Here is a 19,217-nt window from a genome sequence, read left to right on the forward strand (position 1 = left end):
CCTTTCCTTATAATAACCGATAAGGTTCCACCGAGACTTGAACTCGGATCACTGGATTCAGAGTCCAGAGTGCTGACCATTACACCATGGAACCAAGACAAAAGTAAGATTGGTTATGCTTGAAGGCACATGTCTCAATTCTCAATCATATTCGATAACTCGTTTGCTTTAACTCATTTGAATGTCATTATGGGAGGTAATCTCTGGGCATTGGTGGTATAGTGGTTAGCATAGCTGCCTTCCAAGCAGTTGACCTGGGTTCGATTCCCGTCGAATGCATTCATACTGGTTGACATTGTTGGGTTAATGCCTTTCAAATTACCATGTTGTTCTCGGCTGGACAACAATGTTCTGTCAATGACATTTGGTGACACAAACAAATGTTTGTTATATGAACATGTTTTGGCTACTTGCAATGTCTGACTTCCATTCATTACACACAAAATGTATAACATGAGTATGTTTAATAATGTTGTTGACCCTTTGCTTATATTAAGCGATAAGGTTCCACCGAGACTTGAACTCGGATCACTGGATTCAAAGTCCAGAGTGCTGACCATTACACCATGGAACCAAGAGACGAGTAAAATGTGTTTATGCTTGAAGGCACATGTGTCAATTCTCAATCATATTCGATAACTTGTTTGCTTTAACTCATTTGAATGTCATTATGGGAGGTAATTTGTGGGCATTGGTGGTATAGTGGTTAGCATAGCTGCCTTCCAAGCAGTTGACCTGGGTTTGATTCCCAGCCAATACATTCATATATTGTGGACAACAATGTTCCGTCAATGACATTTGGTGACACAAACAAATGTTTGTTATATGAAATTTTTTTGGCTACTTGCAATGTCTGACTTGCATTCATTTCACACAAAATGTATAACATGAGTATGTTGTTCACCCTTTCCTTATAATAACCGATAAGGTTCCACCGAGACTTGAACTCGGATCACAGGATTCAGAGTCCAGAGTGCTGACCATTACACCATGGAACCAAGACACGAGTAAAATTGGTTATGCTTGAAGGCACATGTCTCAATTCTCAATCATATTCGATAACTCGTTTGCTTTAACTCATTTGAATGTCATTATGGGAGGTAGTTTGTGGGCATTGGTGGTATAGTGGTTAGCATAGCTGCCTTCCAAGCAGTTGACCTGGGTTCGATTCCCATCGAATGCATTCATACTGGTTGGTTGTCTTTTATCACTTATTGGCATTGCCATGGAGGCAGGACATTGTTGGGTTAATGCCTTTCAATTTACCATGTTGCTGTTCTCGGCTGGACAACAATGTTCTGTCAATGACATTTGGTGACACAAACAAATGTTTGTTATATGAACATGTTTTGGCTACTTGCAATGTCTGACTTCCATTCATTACACACAAAATGTATAACATGAGTATGTTTAATAATGTTGTTGACCCTTTGCTTATATTAAGCGATAAGGTTCCACCGAGACTTGAACTCGGATCACTGGATTCAAAGTCCAGAGTGCTGACCATTACACCATGGAACCAAGAGACGAGTAAAATGTGGTTATGCTTGAAGGCACATGTGTCAATTCTCAATCATATTCGATAACTCGTTTGCTTTAACTCATTTGAATGTCATTATGGGAGGTAATTTGTGGGCGTTGGTGGTATAGTGGTTAGCATAGCTGCCTTCCAAGCAGTTGACCTGGGTTCGATTCCCATCGAATGCATTCATACTGGTTGGTTGTCTTTTATCACTTATTGGCATTGCCATGGAGGCAGGACATTGTTGGGTTAATGCCTTTCAATTTACCATGTTGCTGTTCTCGGCTGGACAACAATGTTCTGTCAATGACATTTGGTGACACAAACAAATGTTTGTTATATGAACATGTTTTGGCTACTTGCAATGTCTGACTTCCATTCATTACACACAAAATGTATAACATGAGTATGTTTAATAATGTTGTTGACCCTTTGCTTATATTAAGCGATAAGGTTCCACCGAGACTTGAACTCGGATCACTGGATTCAAAGTCCAGAGTGCTGACCATTACACCATGGAACCAAGAGACGAGTAAAATGTGGTTATGCTTGAAGGCACATGTGTCAATTCTCAATCATATTCGATAACTTGTTTGCTTTAACTCATTTGAATGTCATTATGGGAGGTAATTTGTGGGCATTGGTGGTATAGTGGTTAGCATAGCTGCCTTCCAAGCAGTTGACCTGGGTTTGATTCCCAGCCAATGCATTCATATATTGTGGACAACAATGTTCCGTCAATGACATTTGGTGACACAAACAAATGTTTGTTATATGAAATTTTTTTGGCTACTTGCAATGTCTGACTTGCATTCATTTCACACAAAATGTATAACATGAGTATGTTTAATAATGTTGTTCACCCTTTCCTTATAATAACCGATAAGGTTCCACCGAGACTTGAACTCGGATCACAGGATTCAGAGTCCAGAGTGCTGACCATTACACCATGGAACCAAGAGACGAGTACAATTTGGTTATGCTTGAAGGCACATGTGTCAATTCTCAATCATATTCGATAACTCGTTTGCTTTAACTCATTTGAATGTCATTATGGGAGGTAATTTGTGGGCATTGGTGGTATAGTGGTTAGCATAGCTGCCTTCCAAGCAGTTGACCTGGGTTTGATTCCCAGCCAATACATTCATAAAGCAAATCTCAAGGACTGCATTCTTTCATCTACATAATATTTCAAAAATCAGGCACATCTTGTCTCAAAAAGATGCAGAAAAATTGGTTCACGCGTTCGTTACTTCGAGACTGGATTACTGCAACTCCTTATTAGCAGGCTGCTCTAATAAATCTCTTAGGTCCCTCCAGTTGATCCAGAATGCTGCAGCTCGTGTTCTCACTAAAACTAAGAAAAGAGATCACATCACTCCTGCACTAGCTGCTCTGCACTGGCTCCCAGTAAAATCAAGAATCACTTTTAAAATTCTTCTCTTAACCTACAAAGCCTTGATTGGTGATGCTCCATCATATCTTAAGGAGCTTGTCGTACCATATTGCCCCACTAGAGAGCTACGCTCACTAAATGCGGGACTACTTGTAGTTCCTAGAGTCTTAAAAAGTAGAATGGGAGTGTTGGAGTTGGACAACATCACACCACCTGGACAGGACTCACTGGAAGAAAGAGCGGTAGACTTCTACTTTAAATCTATAAAGCGTTTATTCAAAATCAAGATACAAAATAGACAATTCATGCGCATGGACCCAAATCCAAACCTGACTACCAATGCCTTCAGGGCTGCAAAAGGGATCGCGCTCCTAGTGAGCGGCCATCTTAAATAGCCGAAACGAACAGTTCTGATTGGACAGGAGCATAAGGGGGCGGTGTCTTCTCATTGGTTCTTGTTGCCAGCTCCTGCCTCTGCCGTCCCTTCATTGGATGTTGTGGCCAGCTCATGAATATATGTAAACAGAAGAGGTGAAAAAATAGAAGAAGAGTGTTGATTCCGTAGTCCCTGTCTTGCAAGACGACTCCCTTTGGGCCTTATCTCTTCAGGGATGAGGCCTGGATTCTCTCCGAAGGTCGTTCACACACGGGGGGGCTTCTTCCCGCGTGTGAGTGTGTGCGTGCGAGGGGGATCGGTGAAAGGGGGGGTCAGTGAGGAGAGACAGTGAGGGTTTAAAGTGTCTAAGAAGGAGAATAAATGGCCCCATCTGGACCCTTGTTATCTATCCTCCCGATGAGGTAAGGACTGTGATTGCTCTTTCTAAACAATGAATACAATGAGCTCTTTCTCTAGTCATCTTCTTTGATGAGTGCAGTGCAGAAGGGGGTTTACATCAACATTCCTTAGGTGTCACTGTTATCTTTCTTTAGATCAGCTCAGACACCAGAGTGCCCTGCCGAGGTATTCAACTCTCATTCAGTGTTTTCCATCTTACACATAATATTTATGCAAACAATACTAGGCTAGGCTAACTAGAGTATATATTCTTAACAATCCTCTTTTCACATCCTCTGGATGTGAACCCTTCCTCTGAGAATATTTATTTCCTATGCCAGATCTTCATCTTGGCCTGGCCGCACTGAGCGGCCACGGCCTCGGTCTGAAATAACTTTATTTTCTTTTCAAGCTCATAGGATCTCCTGTCTCCGGCCTCTCCCTAGCATCCGGTGGGGGAAGGAGAGGGGCTGCCTCCCTCTCGTCTCGCCTCGCCAGCCCAACGGAGAACCGGAGGGGAAGAAGGCGGTACTGAGGCCTGCTTGTATGGAGCTCAAGTCCATTTTGTGACACGCTTTCCCATTCTTTCATCCCATAGAAAGTTGGGGCTATGTCAAAGGGACAGGAGCGCGGTACATATCACAACATCCATACCCAGAGTTATCTGTAGGCCAGAAACCGTGAGCACTGTGTTATCAGACTAATGACCGCCCAGTCCTCGACTGCTTGGTATGGCCAGTTGTACTGTCTGACCTGAAGTTTGTCCTTCCGGCGTGACCTAAACTGAGATCCCATAGGATCTGCAACCCTGTGAGACTGTTTGGGAGGGTAACCAGTGAAAAGGGATGTGTGATAGCCCAGCTTGTAGGTACTGATAATTCTCGTGCCATATCGCGTACAGTGGCTCTGTCTTGATACCTGCTTCTAGGTGAGAGTCTCCTTCGTTCGGATGGAATAGGGCGTGGCTCCTGTCGTGGCACTCCGACCCACCCATCTAACTCTTCGATCTCGGGGAAGTCACAGGGTCTGCATGTATTGAATCTGTAATGTGTGGGTGTGGAAGGAAAGAGGTGAAATTGAGGGTGATTAGGCTGGCCAGGGTCTTCCACTCTGATGGTCGATGATGGGGTGCAGGCTGGCAGCCTGAAAACCGGTCGATGATCCTGTCCCCGCTGCATTCCCTCTGCTTCAACCCTGGCTGGGTCAAAGTCGTCTGCCTCGTCCTGGTCTCCGACATCATCGTTGGCGTCATCCTGGTCCTCCTGGTCCTCAACAGCATCGTCTGCGTCATCCTGGTCCTCGTCTGTGATGTAGTCTGCGTCTTTCTCTGTGACGTCGTCTGCGTCCTCCTGGTACTCCTGGTCCTCGTCTGTGATGTCTGCTTCCTGCGGGTCAACGTTGTCCATGGCTGTCGTCGGGTCTTTATCCGGTGGTCTCGAACTTGATCTCGTCCGGATCGTCCTGGTCGGGCTTGTTGTTCTTCTTCCACTGGTGTCGCATGGGTCCTGGATTCGACATGACTCTCATGGGCAGCATCGTGGGTGGTAGAGCGTGCTCTTCATTGGCCTCAGTCTCTCAGCGGGGTGATGATGGTGTCCGATGCTCCTGTGGGCAGCTCCTCATGGCAGGTCCTCACAGCAGGCAGTCAGCACACGATGGAGGTTGATGCTGGAGCGTCAGGTGTAGCTGTTGAAGAGAATGAGAAAACACAACACAACAGCCACTAGGCCGGCTCTATATAGAATGTGACACTTGACTATGAAAATTGTATTTTAATTTCTATATTTAATAAGTATCTAATACTTTCTAGGCTTGAATTCGCAATCTTTAACTGAGTCGGAGGAACAGCTTCTCACCCCGTGTGGGAGGAATCATCTATTAAATGGCCATCCGTCGTCCAACAGAGTCTCAATTACTTATCCAATCCAATCTAACTTTATTTATCTTTACTGGTTATGATAAACGTAATTGATCCTATCTGTGGCCCTTGACTAGGCATAGAAATATTCAAATCCTACTAGGATCTGATAGCAGGCAGGTATTCGTCCAGCACCCTCCTCTCTCGTGCCTTGAAAGCATCATGGAATACAAACAGTCGCACCTGGTGGTGCAGCTAATGGCAAGTCTCACACAGTGAACAGCTGATCTGCAAATGTACAATGTGTTATACGGTGCTCCTCTCTTGGTGAAGCCTCTCACCTGGAGGGCGCTGTGAAGTCCTATGACTTCAAAACACCCTGTCCACCTGGGCTCAGTCCACTTCCCATGTGAACCTCGAGTCTTACCCAGTCACCTGGTTCCACTGATGACTCATCAGCTGGCTCCTATTGGGCTTCAGCAACCTATTTGGAGAAAACTTAGATCTGGTCAGTTATTAGTTTTCCCAGAATTTTCTCTGAAATATGTCAAGTCTAGGACTGTCTCCTAACTCTTTGTAGACCCCATGGGTCTTCATGTCAATAACTCATGGGAGAAATGTTCTCCTCCTCTGAGGATAATTTAGCCATCATTGTCTCAATTGCTTCAATTGTTGATTAGCTCTCGCGACTATCACCTGTGATTGGGCAATAGACTGCTCCGTGTGAATGTGCTCTCTAGAAATATTTCTCAACTTCTTGTAGGTGTTGGTTTGACTTCCAGCCGTTCCTATTGTGGTTTGCGGGGGGCCTTCTAGCAGGGCTATCAGGATCCCCGATACACCTACGGAACGACCTCTGTGGCATCAACATTTTTCGATCTGATTGTGTTTCTGTCAATGTCCCTGTTGGACAGGTGGCTGGGGCACAATGTGTCAGGTGGTGTCAAGGTGCCTCTGCCTTACCCTTGACCTGGACCATGTGTGAAGTAACCTCCTTCACTTCGTACAGACCAGTCCACCTAGGCTCAGTCCACTCTCTTGTGAACCCTGACCCTGACCCAGTCACCTACTTTTACTTTGGTTGGCTCTGCTGCCTCCTGATCGATCGTCTGGGCTCGAACAACCTGGTTTGAGAGAGCTTTTGGTGAGAGAGAAATTAGAGCTTTTATGTATTCTGACATTTCAATTTTACAGACATCCAGAGGTGGCATATGACCTCCATCTCTGGGTGGCTCTGGCATACTTCTTCCTGTTAACAACTCACTTGTTGACGTCTTCCCCCCTGGTACTGCTCTCATGGTCATCAGTACCTAGTGGAAGCGCCGCACATTTTCCTTTAATCATTTGATTGGCTCTCTCGACCAATCCTTGAGACTGAGGTGATATATATAGACCCAAACTTGTAGGTTATGCCCAGTGCATATCAACTTTCCCCAGCAGTTTGTTGTTAAAATGTGTTCCGTTGTCGGACCTGATGCGTCTTGTAACTCTGTACCTTGAGTGTGTGCATGTGTGCACTATATGGGGTGTGATCAAACACTCGCAAGTTATGTGTACAGGAGTGGCGGCTCCTCTTCCAATCTGTCGGCGTTGAACCCCATCTACTATCACCACAACTATGGAAGGAACACAAATAAGATTGCATCTTTTCATTTATCAAGCATATTTATGATTTCAAAAAATTATTTTTATGATTCTCTGGAGTCCCTGATTCTAAACCTGCTGATATCTGATCTATTAGTCTGTACTTGTCTGGCCCTCCTCTCAATAGTCTGTCCTCAACATAGATTGTTGTGTGCTTTATCCTCTTTTGAAATAGGATGGAATTCCTAAATCCGTTCTTTTCAATAATAATAATCTTAATAAACAGTCAACCTCTAGAAGAAAAGAGAAATAAAATAAAAATGCTTGCGTCTGTCAATCAATGCAGGAGAACCATGTCTTGTCTGAACTCACAGCGTCATCATTGTGCTTGGGTAAGGAATGTCATAATAAGTCGGCCTAATTATTAAAGAACGGGTTACACATTTATTTATTGGCCCCAAATCAAGGCCCATTTTCCAAGTTTTACTAAATTTAATTAATTAATGTATTCCAGGGAGCCCTCGTCCTCTCCAGTACACCTGCCTATAACAACCATTCTATGATTTAAAAAATATATCTAGTCTGTTCCATCCTTAAGGGATGCTGGTGATGATTAAATTAGAATCGCACGCAGTTTTAACTCTACCTCTATGGGAGCTATCAGAATCAGTCACACATCAGTTCACCCTTCAGTCCTAAAAATGTCTGAAAAATAAGTTAAGCATGTTGTCAGTATCCCCATGATCAGTGTTCTCTACTATGTGTGTATCTAAGCATGTGTCTCTAATATTAACTGGACCTCCGATGTGTGCAGTTCTTTACATGTTCTCAAATGTGGAGTAATGCAAGTGTTCATTTTGTTTGTGCACCCAGTCCGTAGCATCAGCCTCTGCTTTCACCATTGTTCTTCTCTGTGCCTCCACTCTGGACAAACACTGTGATGTGGAGCTGCGGTGTCAACGACTGCATTCAATCTGCAACTCTGGTGTTCATTCACCGGCCGCTGCTACTCTTTGTTCAGTGCATAGATCTCCAAGCCTCCACAGTTGGGTCTTCATGAACCTCAATCTCGTGTTGCAGGCAGTCCCTCAGGATCTCAGATCTCATCTTGTATCAAGGAGGAGTTAAGGGCACAATGTCTTTGGTCCCCTGGTGGCGAGTAGGGATGCAGGACTTTGAACCAAAGTCTCCACTGCAGGCTGTTGTCATGCAGGTGTGATGTCATCATCATCTACTCTGTCCCACCGGACACTTTGCTTCCTGTTCAGTGTCTCTTTAGTCTCCAGTTGAATCATTGGGTGACTAGTGGGTGTGGCACATTTCTGTTCAGTGAGTACAGTTCGCTGTCAGCTGTTGGATCTGGGCACGCCTAATTCTGTGTCTCTGGTCCGGGCCTGGTGCCGTGGATCACTATTGCCTTGTGGCTGTGGCTATGTGTTGGGTGCTTGTTATGGCGGGGTTTAGACATTATGAGAGTACTGAAGTGGTTCTGACTGAGCCTGCTAACCCTGTGGTGGATTAGGACAAAAATTAGCCCAATGTCCAGCCTGACTATAATTAAAAATTAATGCTCGTCTAAAGCCTCCGTTGCCCCAGTAGTTACTCCTCTTACTCCTGAGCGGGCTTCTTTTATGCATACTATCTCTCTGTTATGGGCCCCATTTATGGGCTGCTGACCCACCTGTTGTGGGACATAAGGTTTGAGGGAACTAAACTTGAAGCGGTGCAAACGTGGCTTGCTGTGGCTGTTGATAGATCAGTGCTTATGGATTTGGAGGAGGAGCTGGATACAGACTATACAGGACTTAAGGTCCATGTAGTTGTGCTGCAGTCTGCTGCACCGTGGCTTGTGCCATTTACTTCTGCTTTGGTCAGGTCATCTTTTCTCTGCTGTTTATTTTTATCAGTTTGTCGTCTGACCTGAGCTTCTAAGTCATGTAGTTCATGTACTTTAGTCCTACTATCCCTTTCAGTTCGGTCTGTATGGTCACAGTCACTGATGATTCTATTGATAACCTAAAAACTGTTCAGTCATGCGAAAAGGCCTCTGAGGCCTCTGATGTCCAATCCAAGGTGGCTGTCATGTTTTTTGGACCTGCAATGCGCACTATGTCCCTTAGGGGGGCTGTCGCTCCTGTGTAGTCTGGTACATGTGAACGGCTGTAACCAGTTAGGCCGAGAAATGAGAGCATTTCTGCGACTGTCTGTGGCTTGGTGTGGTGTAGGATGTTTTCTCTTTGGCTGTTAGTTATAGTGAGTCCTTCTGCTGAAATCTGTCTGCCTAGAAAGGTACCCTGTCGTCTGCAGCACTGCACTTTTTCTCTTTTGACTTTGTAGCCCTTATCTGATAATAGGGTCAAGAGCGCCAGGGTCATGTCCAGACACAGCTCAGCTTTTTCTGCCGCTAGCAGTAGGTCGTCAACATACTGAATTAACACAACACCTGCTGGGATCGTTAGAACAGACAAATGTTCCTTCAGTGCTTTGTTGCACAGACCGGGGGAGTCCCTGTATCCTTGTGGTAACACAGAGTAGGTGTAGCGTTTACCATCATGTGTAAATGCAAAATAGGGTTGACTTTCAACCGCCAGAGGTATGGAAAAGAATGATTCGCCAAGTCTATGACAGTGAAGTATGTCATAGTGGGTCAAAATTAGTCAGTGTCAGATGTGGGTCTGTTGTGGGGAATGTTGCTGCTGAGCTGGCTCCAAGGAGGGGGGCTGTTGTTGTTGAACAGGGGCTCTCTGGGGTGCATTGTAACCTCCAGGTCCTTCATAACTTCTTCCTCTGTATCTTCTTCCTCCCCTTCCTCTGCCACCTTTTCCATAATAGTTACCTCTTGGCCTCTTACAGTCTCTGGCAAAGTGCCCTGGCTCCTCACATATGTAACAATTGTATGGGTCTGTTGTCCTGCCTCCTCTACCAGGTACATAGTTGGAGTTGTCATGGTGTTGTGTGTTGTCAGTCTGTCTGTACCATCCGTTATTCAATGGCTGGGGAATCATCTGTGGGGACCATGTGGGTTGGGGAGGGTAGAAATGAGGGAGGGGGGCTTCTTGTTGTTGTACTGCCAGCATGACAGGAGCTATTTTTGGATCTTCCTGCATGGATCCCAATACACTTGCTAACTGTTCTTGTGTGGCTACCAGCTGCTTCTGTACTTTGTCATCTTTGGCTATTTTAGTGTTATCTGCTGCGATTTTCTTTTCATTTTGAATCTGTAGTCTCAGTAGCTCTAACTTTAGAGTTTCTGCATTAGTGGGTTCTGGGACCTCTGGAGCTACGCTTTCTAGGAAGTGCATTACATTATCAGTCCACACTTCCTGGGACAAAATTTTTAGTCTCACTACATTCTTTAGCTGAGCCTGCACGGTGTCTGGCAGTCCCTTAATGACCATGGCTCGATACATCTTTCTGGTTGGGGGTGTTTGTGTATGTTCCTCTCCAAATGCCTTTCTCCATACGGCTTCACTCCGGGCCATAAATGCAACTGGGGACTCTTTTGTGTTCCAGGAAAAATCCTCGACTGCGGTAGCTGTGTGTTTACTGGGGTATTTTCCTCGTAATGCTCCGTAGAGTGCTTCTTGGAATCTATTCTGAATCATGTTATGTGGGTGGTTCTCTGTAATCCCTATCTTTTCCCAAATTGTTTGTGCGGCTGCTTCACCCACACATCCTGCCAGAAAGCGGCGAAAGTCACCTAGAGCCAAGTCTGTTCCAGTAATGGCCACTTTAAGTGCTGCAATCCACTCATCAGCCCCGTTCATCGGGGGGGGTAATGTTGTCAGTACTGCTGTTGTGTCTACGGGTGAGTATGGAACATAATCCATGACCCCAGCGGCATGCCCGGGGGCTTGCACCAAAGGGAGTTGTCTGACAGGTGAAAGGTCAGGAAAAATGGGGTCCCTATAGACAGGTGCGCCCTGCGAGCGGCTTCTTCCATACTGATGACCTGACCTGGTTCTGAGGGGGGAGGTGTTAGTGGGAGGAGAGAGTTCAAGTCTGCCGCACACATTGTAGCTGACAGCTTTTCCTAGTGGTGAGTCACCTGCTCTAGGCTGGTCATCATGCTCTTCTGGCTCACTGTCTCCCTCTGCTGACCTAGTTTCGTCACTTCTGTTTATGTCACTATCTGATTTCTGCTGACTGTCTCTTTTTCCTCTGATTTCTCTCTCTCTTTCCTGTCTATCAAGTTCTTCTATCATTAAGGTCAGCATCTCTCCTGTGAGGCCTTGGCGTGGTTCAGGCTCCTCCCCTAAGCTGTGTCTCCTCTGGAGGCGTTCTCTATTGTTCTTGGCCAGCTGTTCTCTCTCAACCTCGACCATTGTTGGTGTGCTAGTTTGCTGTGTGATTGGATGGCTTGTGCCTGTTTGAAGGAGGGTTCTCTGTTCACGCTCACCGTGTGCTTGTTGGTCACTTAGTCTTTTTTCTGTATGTCCAGTCATGTCTTCCAGTCCTTCTGTTGTCCCTGACAAGTCGCTTAGTCTCTCATTGTCATCTGTGGTTCTGGATTTAAAGTCTGCATTCACCTGTCCCTGCACTGCATTAAGTGTTACGATGCCTGAGATGGAGGCCTTTAGTCCTCCATCTGCCACTTCTATTACCGGCATCTGTATGAATGGGTTGCTTGAATGATATGATGGAGGCGCTGTCGGGCCTGCTCTGCTGTCTATTTTTAGATCAGTGTTCTTTAGGTTTGGGTATAACCTGCTGTCCTGCTGCTGAGCTTTCTCTACCCTGCCGTCTCTTATGGATTTTGTTTTACGTTCCAGTTCCTCGGCGGCCCATTGTTTGACCTGCTTCTCTTCCTCAGCCTCTGTTATTTCTACTTCAGCCTTTTACGGGTTGAACTTGTGCTCACACCCTTTTATCTGGTTATATCTGTCTTTTGCATCTTCTACATCCTTGTCTATGCTTTTCCTCATGCTTTCTCTTTCTTCCTCATTGGGGAGAGAATTGTTTGGTCTTAACCATCCCCTTTGTATCCAACTTCCTTCTACTCTTTTGAATACTTTGCTTACTTCTGCCCACTTCAGGCCTGCTCTGTCCTTCACTCGTTCTTTCAACCAATCTCGCACTGTCATCTCTCCTATGGGTGGGCTCGTCATTATGTGTTGTTGTGTTCTTTTATCTTTATCTGGTTATCTGCAAATGTCCGTTTTCAGTTAATATTAAAAATACGTACTTATTAAAAAACTATGTTTCAGAAAGAAAGGTGATGTTCACACACTTTATCAGCTTATGGGGAAAAAACAAAACATTTGCACATCGCATACCTAGGTGTCAGCTTATGGGGAAAAAACAAAACATTTGCACATCGCATACATAGGTGTCAGTTTCTTAACAGCTCATGAGAAATTGATTACTCGTACGTCCAACGGACGACTGTAATAATAACCACTGTCTTTTCTCAAAAACAGTAAACCCAAAACTATCCTTTGAAACCGACTAAAATAAAAACCTCAGTTTTGAAACGGTGTTTGAGAAATCAATTACTCGTACGCCTAACGGCATTACTGTAATAATAACCACTATTGTTTCTCAAAATCAATAGTAAACCCAACACTATCTCTTATCCTCAAAAGGAGTTCTTTTGTCACTGTCCTGCTCTTGTGCTGCTCTCAACTTAGCTCGCTCAGGGAGTCTGCCGGAGCTGCGCGCGCAGCTAAGTGGGTAGGGGAAGGGCTGTTCTGTCTGTGAAGGCGCGTGCGTTCCGCGGGAACGCGCAGCCGCTCGTCTCCTCCTCTCCCCCTCCTTGTTTACGTTTTCTGCTCTTGTTTAAGCGGAGTTACCTCTTTGTTTCTCCGTATCCTCCTCAATCTCAAACTCGTAACTGCTTTTAAACGTAGTACATAATCGCCATACAATGTGTTCTTTACTCGGCAGCGTGCCTTTCAAAACAATAAATCCTTATTTATCACTCGTGAAATTCAACAGGCTAGAGCTTGCGTTGACACCGTGAGGTTTCGACTCTGCTCTGTTGATCCCACTTTGACAACATGTATTCACCACCGGTATTCAACATTCATTCACAGTTTATGCATACACATGTGTTTAATTCCTACGCGACCCCGGTTCCTTTGGGGGCCGACTCTCCAACGTTACCCGCCGGCCTCTCTTCTATTAGAGGACTTTAAACTCTGCCACCCGGTTCCTTTGGGGCCGACTCTCAACGTTACCCGCCGGCCTCTCTTCTATTAGAGGACTTTAACCACGCTGACCCGGTTCCTTTGGGGGCCGACTCTCCAACGTTACCCGCCGGCCTCTCTTCTATTAGAGGACTTTAAACTACGCGACCCCGGTTCCTTTGGGGGCCGACTCTCCAACGTTACCCGCCGGCCTCTCTTCTATTAGAGGACTTTAAACCGCGACCCGGTTCCTTTTGGGGCCGACTCTCCAACGTTACCCGCGGCCTCTCTTCTATTAGAGGACTTTAACCCACGCGACCCCGGTTCCTTTGGGGCCGACTCTCCAACGTTACCCGCCCGGCCTCTCTTCTATTAGAGGACTTTCTCATAAACCGGTTTCCTTTGAGACCATCTCGACTTCTCCAACGTTACCATGACCTCTTTTTATTAGAGGACTTTAGTGTCAAACTGTATCGTGATTTTCCTTACGCTTTATTTCTATTAAAATCAAGTCAAACAATTTTGCAGTTTCAATACTCACTTCCAATACTCCTGATCAAATTTAGAGTATTCAATCTGACTGATTTAAATGAATAGGTTCAGTCCTACCTTATTTTGTACACGGTGTTTTGATCAGGGTTCTTGGAGTGGGCCTTGAACGCAGTGGTCCGTCCGGGGGTCTCTCGTGCTCGTCCTTCTCAGGTCTTCTGGACCGGATTTCACAACCATTCTCTTGCTACCATTTGTTGGAGTTGGACAACATCACACCACCTGGACAGGACTCACTGGAAGAAAGAGCGGTAGACTTCTACTTTAAATCTATAAAGCGTTTATTCAAAATCAAGATACAAAATAGACAATTCATGCGCATGGACCCAAATCCAAACCTGACTACCAATGCCTTCAGGGCTGCAAAAGGGATCGCGCTCCTAGTGAGCGGCCATCTTAAATAGCCGAAACGAACAGTTCTGATTGGACAGGAGCATAAGGGGGCGGTGTCTTCTCATTGGTTCTTGTTGCCAGCTCCTGCCTCTGCCGTCCCTTCATTGGATGTTGTGGCCAGCTCATGAATATATGTAAACAGAAGAGGTGAAAAAATAGAAGAAGAGTGTTGATTCCGTAGTCCCTGTCTTGCAAGACGACTCCCTTTGGGCCTTATCTCTTCAGGGATGAGGCCTGGATTCTCTCCGAAGGTCGTTCACACACGGGGGGGCTTCTTCCCGCGTGTGAGTGTGTGCGTGCGAGGGGGATCGGTGAAAGGGGGGGTCAGTGAGGAGAGACAGTGAGGGTTTAAAGTGTCTAAGAAGGAGAATAAATGGCCCCATCTGGACCCTTGTTATCTATCCTCCCGATGAGGTAAGGACTGTGATTGCTCTTTCTAAACAATGAATACAATGAGCTCTTTCTCTAGTCATCTTCTTTGATGAGTGCAGTGCAGAAGGGGGTTTACATCAACATTCCTTAGGTGTCACTGTTATCTTTCTTTAGATCAGCTCAGACACCAGAGTGCCCTGCCGAGGTATTCAACTCTCATTCAGTGTTTTCCATCTTACACATAATATTTATGCAAACAATACTAGGCTAGGCTAACTAGAGTATATATTCTTAACAGGAGCCAGAGCCTTTAGTTATCAAGCTCCTCTTTTATGGAACCAGCTTCCAATTTCAGTCCGGGAGGCAGACACAGTCACCTCGTTTAAGAGTAGACTTAAGACCTTCCTCTTTGACAGAGCTTATAGTTAGGGCTGAATCAGGTTTGCCCTGGTCCAGCCCCTTGATATGCTGCTATAGGCTTATAGCTGCCGGGGGACGTTTTAGGATGCACTGAGTACCTATCTCCTCTTTTTCTCTCCTTAAGGATGAATTTTCATCTCTCAATCACACGTTACTAACTCTGCTTTCTCCCGAAGTCCTTTTGACTTGACGTCTCATGGCGTCATCGGACCCTATGAGACAGCATAGATCCTATCTGCCTGATGGATCGTCTGGGTCGTGGAATTCCTGCTCATGACTACGCCACTGTCCTGTTGAGACTCCGCGCACTCCTCCTCCCCACCGCCATCTGCCTGATGGATCGTGGAGGTCTCCATCGTGGAATATGCCTACTATGAACTATTCATACACTCTGTCATATTCATTGAATGTATTTTAACTCTAAATCTGTCCTTCTGTACACATTACATCTATTGCATCTGTCCATCCTAGGAGAGGGATCCTCCTCTGTTGCTCTCCTCCAGGTTTCTTCCCTTTTTTCCCCCTGAAGGGTTATTTGGGAGTTTTTCCTGGTCCGATGTGAGGTTTTGGGGCAGGGATGTCTATGTGTACAGATTGTAAAGCACTCCGAGACAAATTTGTAATTTGTGAAATTGGGCTATACAAATAAACTGAATTGAATTGAATATATTGTGGACAACAATGTTCCGTCAATGACATTTGGTGACACAAACAAATGTTTGTTATATGAAATTTTTTTGGCTACTTGCAATGTCTGACTTGCATTCATTTCACACAAAATGTATAACATGAGTATGTTTAATAATGTTGTTCACCCTTTCCTTATAATAACCGATAAGGTTCCACCGTGACATAAACTCGGATCACAGGATTCAGAGTCCAGAGTGCTGACCATTACACCATGGAACCAAGAGACGAGTAAAATTTGGTTATGCTTGAAGGCACATGTGTCAATTCTCAATCATATTCGATAACTCGTTTGCTTTAACTCATTTGAATGTCATGATGGGAGGTAGTTTGTGGGCATTGGTGGTATAGTGGTTAGCATAGCTGCCTTCCAAGCAGTTGACCTGGGTTCGATTCCCAGCCAATACATTCATGCTGGTTGGTTATCACTTATTCGCATTGCCATGGAGGCAGGACATTGTTGGGTTAATGCCTTTCAATTTACCATGTTGCTGTTCTCGGCTGGACAACAATGTTCTGTCAATGACATTTGGTGACCCAAACAAATGTTTGTTATATGAACATGTTTTGGCTACTTGCAATGTCTGACTTGCATTCATTTCACACAAAATGTGTAACATGAGTATGTTTCATAATGTTGTTCACCCTTTCCTTATAATAACCGATAAGGTTCCACCGAGACTTGAACTCGGATCACTGGATTCAGAGTCCAGAGTGCTGACCATTACACCATGGAACCAAGACACAAGTAAAATTGGTTATGCTTGAAGGCACATGTCTCAATTCTCAATCATATTCGATAACTCGTTTGCTTTAACTCATTTGAATGTCATTATGGGAGGCAGTTTGTGGGCATTGGTGGTATAGTGGTTAGCATAGCTGCCTTCCAAGCAGTTGACCTGGGTTTGATTCCCATCGAATGCATTCATACTGGTTGGTTGTCTTTTATCACTTATTGGCATTGCCATGGAGGCAGGACATTGTTGGGTTAATGCCTTTCAATTTACCATGTTGCTGTTCTCGGCTGGACAACAATGTTCTGTCAATGACATTTGGTGACACAAACAAATGTTTGTTATATGAACATGTTTTGGCTACTTGCAATGTCTGACTTCCATTCATTACACACAAAATGTATAACATGAGTATGTTTAATAATGTTGTTGACCCTTTGCTTATATTAAGCGATAAGGTTCCACCGAGGACTTGAACTTCGGATCACTGGATTCAAAGTCAGGTGCTGACCATTACACCATGGAACCAGAGGCAAGAAACATGTTTATGCTTGAAAGGCACATTTTTTCCCCCCTTTTTTAAAACCTTTTTTTCCTTTTTTTTGGGGGGGGGTTTTTGGGGGGGGGGGGGGAAAAAAAGGGGGGGGGCCCCCCCCAAAAAAATTTTTTTTTTTTTTTTAAAAGGAGGGGGGGGTTTTTTCCAAAAAAATTTTTTTTTTGGGGGGAAAAATTTTTCAAAAAAATTTTTAAAAAAAAAATTTTTTTTTAAAAAAAAATTTTTTTTCCTTTGTTTTCTTCTTTTTTAAAAAAAAAAGGGAAAAATTTTTTTTTTCCCCTTTTTAAAAATTTTTAAACAAAATTTCCCCTTTTTTAAAGGGGCCCAAAAAAACCAAAAAAATTTTTTTTTTTAAAACCCCCCCTTTTTTAATTTTTTTTTTAATTTAATTTTTTTTGGGGGGGGGTTTTTTGGGGGGGGTTTTTTTGGGTTACCCCTTTCCCCCAAATTGGGGGGGTTCCCCCAATTTTTTTTTGGGGTTTTTTTTTCTTTTGGGGGGGTTTTGGGTTAACCTTTAATTTCCTTTTTTTGGGGAAAAAAAATTTTTTTTAAAAGGGGGGAAAAAAAATTTTTTTTAAAAATTTTTGGTTTAAATTTTTCCTTTTTAAAAAAAAAAAATTTTTTAAAATTTTTTCACCCTTTCCTTAAAATTAACCGATAAGGTTCCCCCCTTAAGGGGTTTCCCCCCTTCCCGGAACCAAAAAAAAATTTTTTTTTTAAAAAACCCCCCTTTTTTAATTTTTTTTTTAATTTAATTTTTTTTAAGGGGGGGGGGGGTTTTTTTGGGTTACCCCTTTCCCCCAAATTGGGGGGGTTCCCCCAATTTTTTTTTGGGGTTTTTTTTTCCCCTTGGGGGGAAAAAGGGGTTTTTTCCTTTAATTTTTTTTTTCCTAAAAAAAAATTTTTTTTAAAATTTTTAAAAAAAATTTTTTTAAAAAAATTTTTTTTTTTTGGGGGTTTTTTTTTCAAAAAAAAAAAAAAATTTTTTTTTTTTTTCCCCTTTTTAAAAATTTTTTAAAAATTTAAAAAAGGGGACCCCCCTTTTCCCCCCAAAAAAAAAAAAATTTTTTTTTTTAAAAAACCCCCCCTTTTTTAATTTTTATTTTATTTTTTTTAATTTTTTTTTTTTTTTTGGGGGGGGTTTTTTTGGGTTACCCCTTTCCCCCAAATTGGGGGGGTTCCCCCAATTTTTTTTTGGGGTTTTTTTTTCCCCTTGGGGGGAAAAAGGGGTTTTTTCCTTTAATTTTTTTTTTCCTAAAAAAAAATTTGTTTTTTTTTTGGGGGTTTTTTTCCGTTTTTTTTTTTCCCAAAAAAAAAAAAAATTTTTTTTTTTTTTCCCCCCTTTTTAAAAATTTTTAAACAAAATTTCCCCTTTTTTAAAGGGGCCCAAAAAAAAGAAAAAATTTTTTTTAAAAAATTAATTCTCAATCATATTCGATAACTCGTTTGCTTTAACTCATTTGAATGTCATTATGGGAGGAGTTTGGGGGGGGGGGGGGAAAAAAAGGGGGGGGGCCCCCCCCAAAAAATTTTTTTTTTTTTTTTTGGGGGGGGAAAAATTTTTTTTTTTTTTTTTTAAAAAATTTGCTGTTCTCGGCTGGACAACAATGTTCTGTCAATGACATTTGGTGACACAAACAAATGTTTGTTATTTGAACATGTTTTGGCTACTTGCAATGTCTGACTTGCATTCATTTCACACAAAATGTGTAACATGAGTATGTTTAATAATGTTGTTCACCCTTTCCTTATATTAACCAAAGGTTCCCGAGACTTGAACTAGGATCACTGGATTCAGAGTCCAGAGTGCTGACCATTACCCCATGGAACCAAGAAAAAAAATTTTTTTTTTAAAAAAATTTCCAATTTTAAAAAAAATTTTTTTTTTAAATTTTTGGGGTTTTGGGGGGTTTGGTGGGGGGGAAAGGGTTTTTTGGGGTTTTTCCCCAATTCCCCTTTTTTTTTTTTTTTCCGGGGGCCGGGGGGGGAAATTTTTTTCCTTTTTTCCGGGGGCCCTTTTTTAAAAATTTTGGGGAAAAAAAGGGGGAAAAAAATTTTTTTTTTAAACTTGGGGCTTTAATTTTTCCCAAAAAAATTTTTAAAAAATTTTTAAATAATTTTTTAAAATTTTTAAAAAAGTTAATTTTAAAAATTTGGGAAAAAAAAGGGGGGCCAAAACCCAAAAAAAGGGAAAAAAGGGGTTTTGGGAATTTTTCCCCCTTTTTTCCCAAACCTTTTTTTTC

General features: G+C 43.2%; 3 non-coding genes across 3 annotated transcripts; all 3 read right to left on the minus strand.

The window, feature by feature from the left end:
- Positions 1-502: 502 nt before the first annotated feature.
- trnaq-uug (transfer RNA glutamine (anticodon UUG)) lies at positions 503-574 on the minus strand. Its single transcript has one exon. It is a non-coding gene; the product is annotated as a tRNA-Gln (tRNA).
- Positions 575-1,449: 875 nt separating this feature from the next.
- Positions 1,450-1,521, minus strand: trnaq-uug (transfer RNA glutamine (anticodon UUG)). The gene has a single exon. It is a non-coding gene; the product is annotated as a tRNA-Gln (tRNA).
- A 452-nt stretch (positions 1,522-1,973) lies between these two features.
- On the minus strand, positions 1,974-2,045 carry trnaq-uug (transfer RNA glutamine (anticodon UUG)). Its single transcript has one exon. It is a non-coding gene; the product is annotated as a tRNA-Gln (tRNA).
- Positions 2,046-19,217: the final 17,172 nt, after the last annotated feature.

This window comes from Pseudoliparis swirei, unplaced genomic scaffold, assembly GCF_029220125.1.
Source record: "Pseudoliparis swirei isolate HS2019 ecotype Mariana Trench unplaced genomic scaffold, NWPU_hadal_v1 hadal_45, whole genome shotgun sequence".
Lineage (NCBI taxonomy): Eukaryota > Metazoa > Chordata > Actinopteri > Perciformes > Liparidae > Pseudoliparis > Pseudoliparis swirei.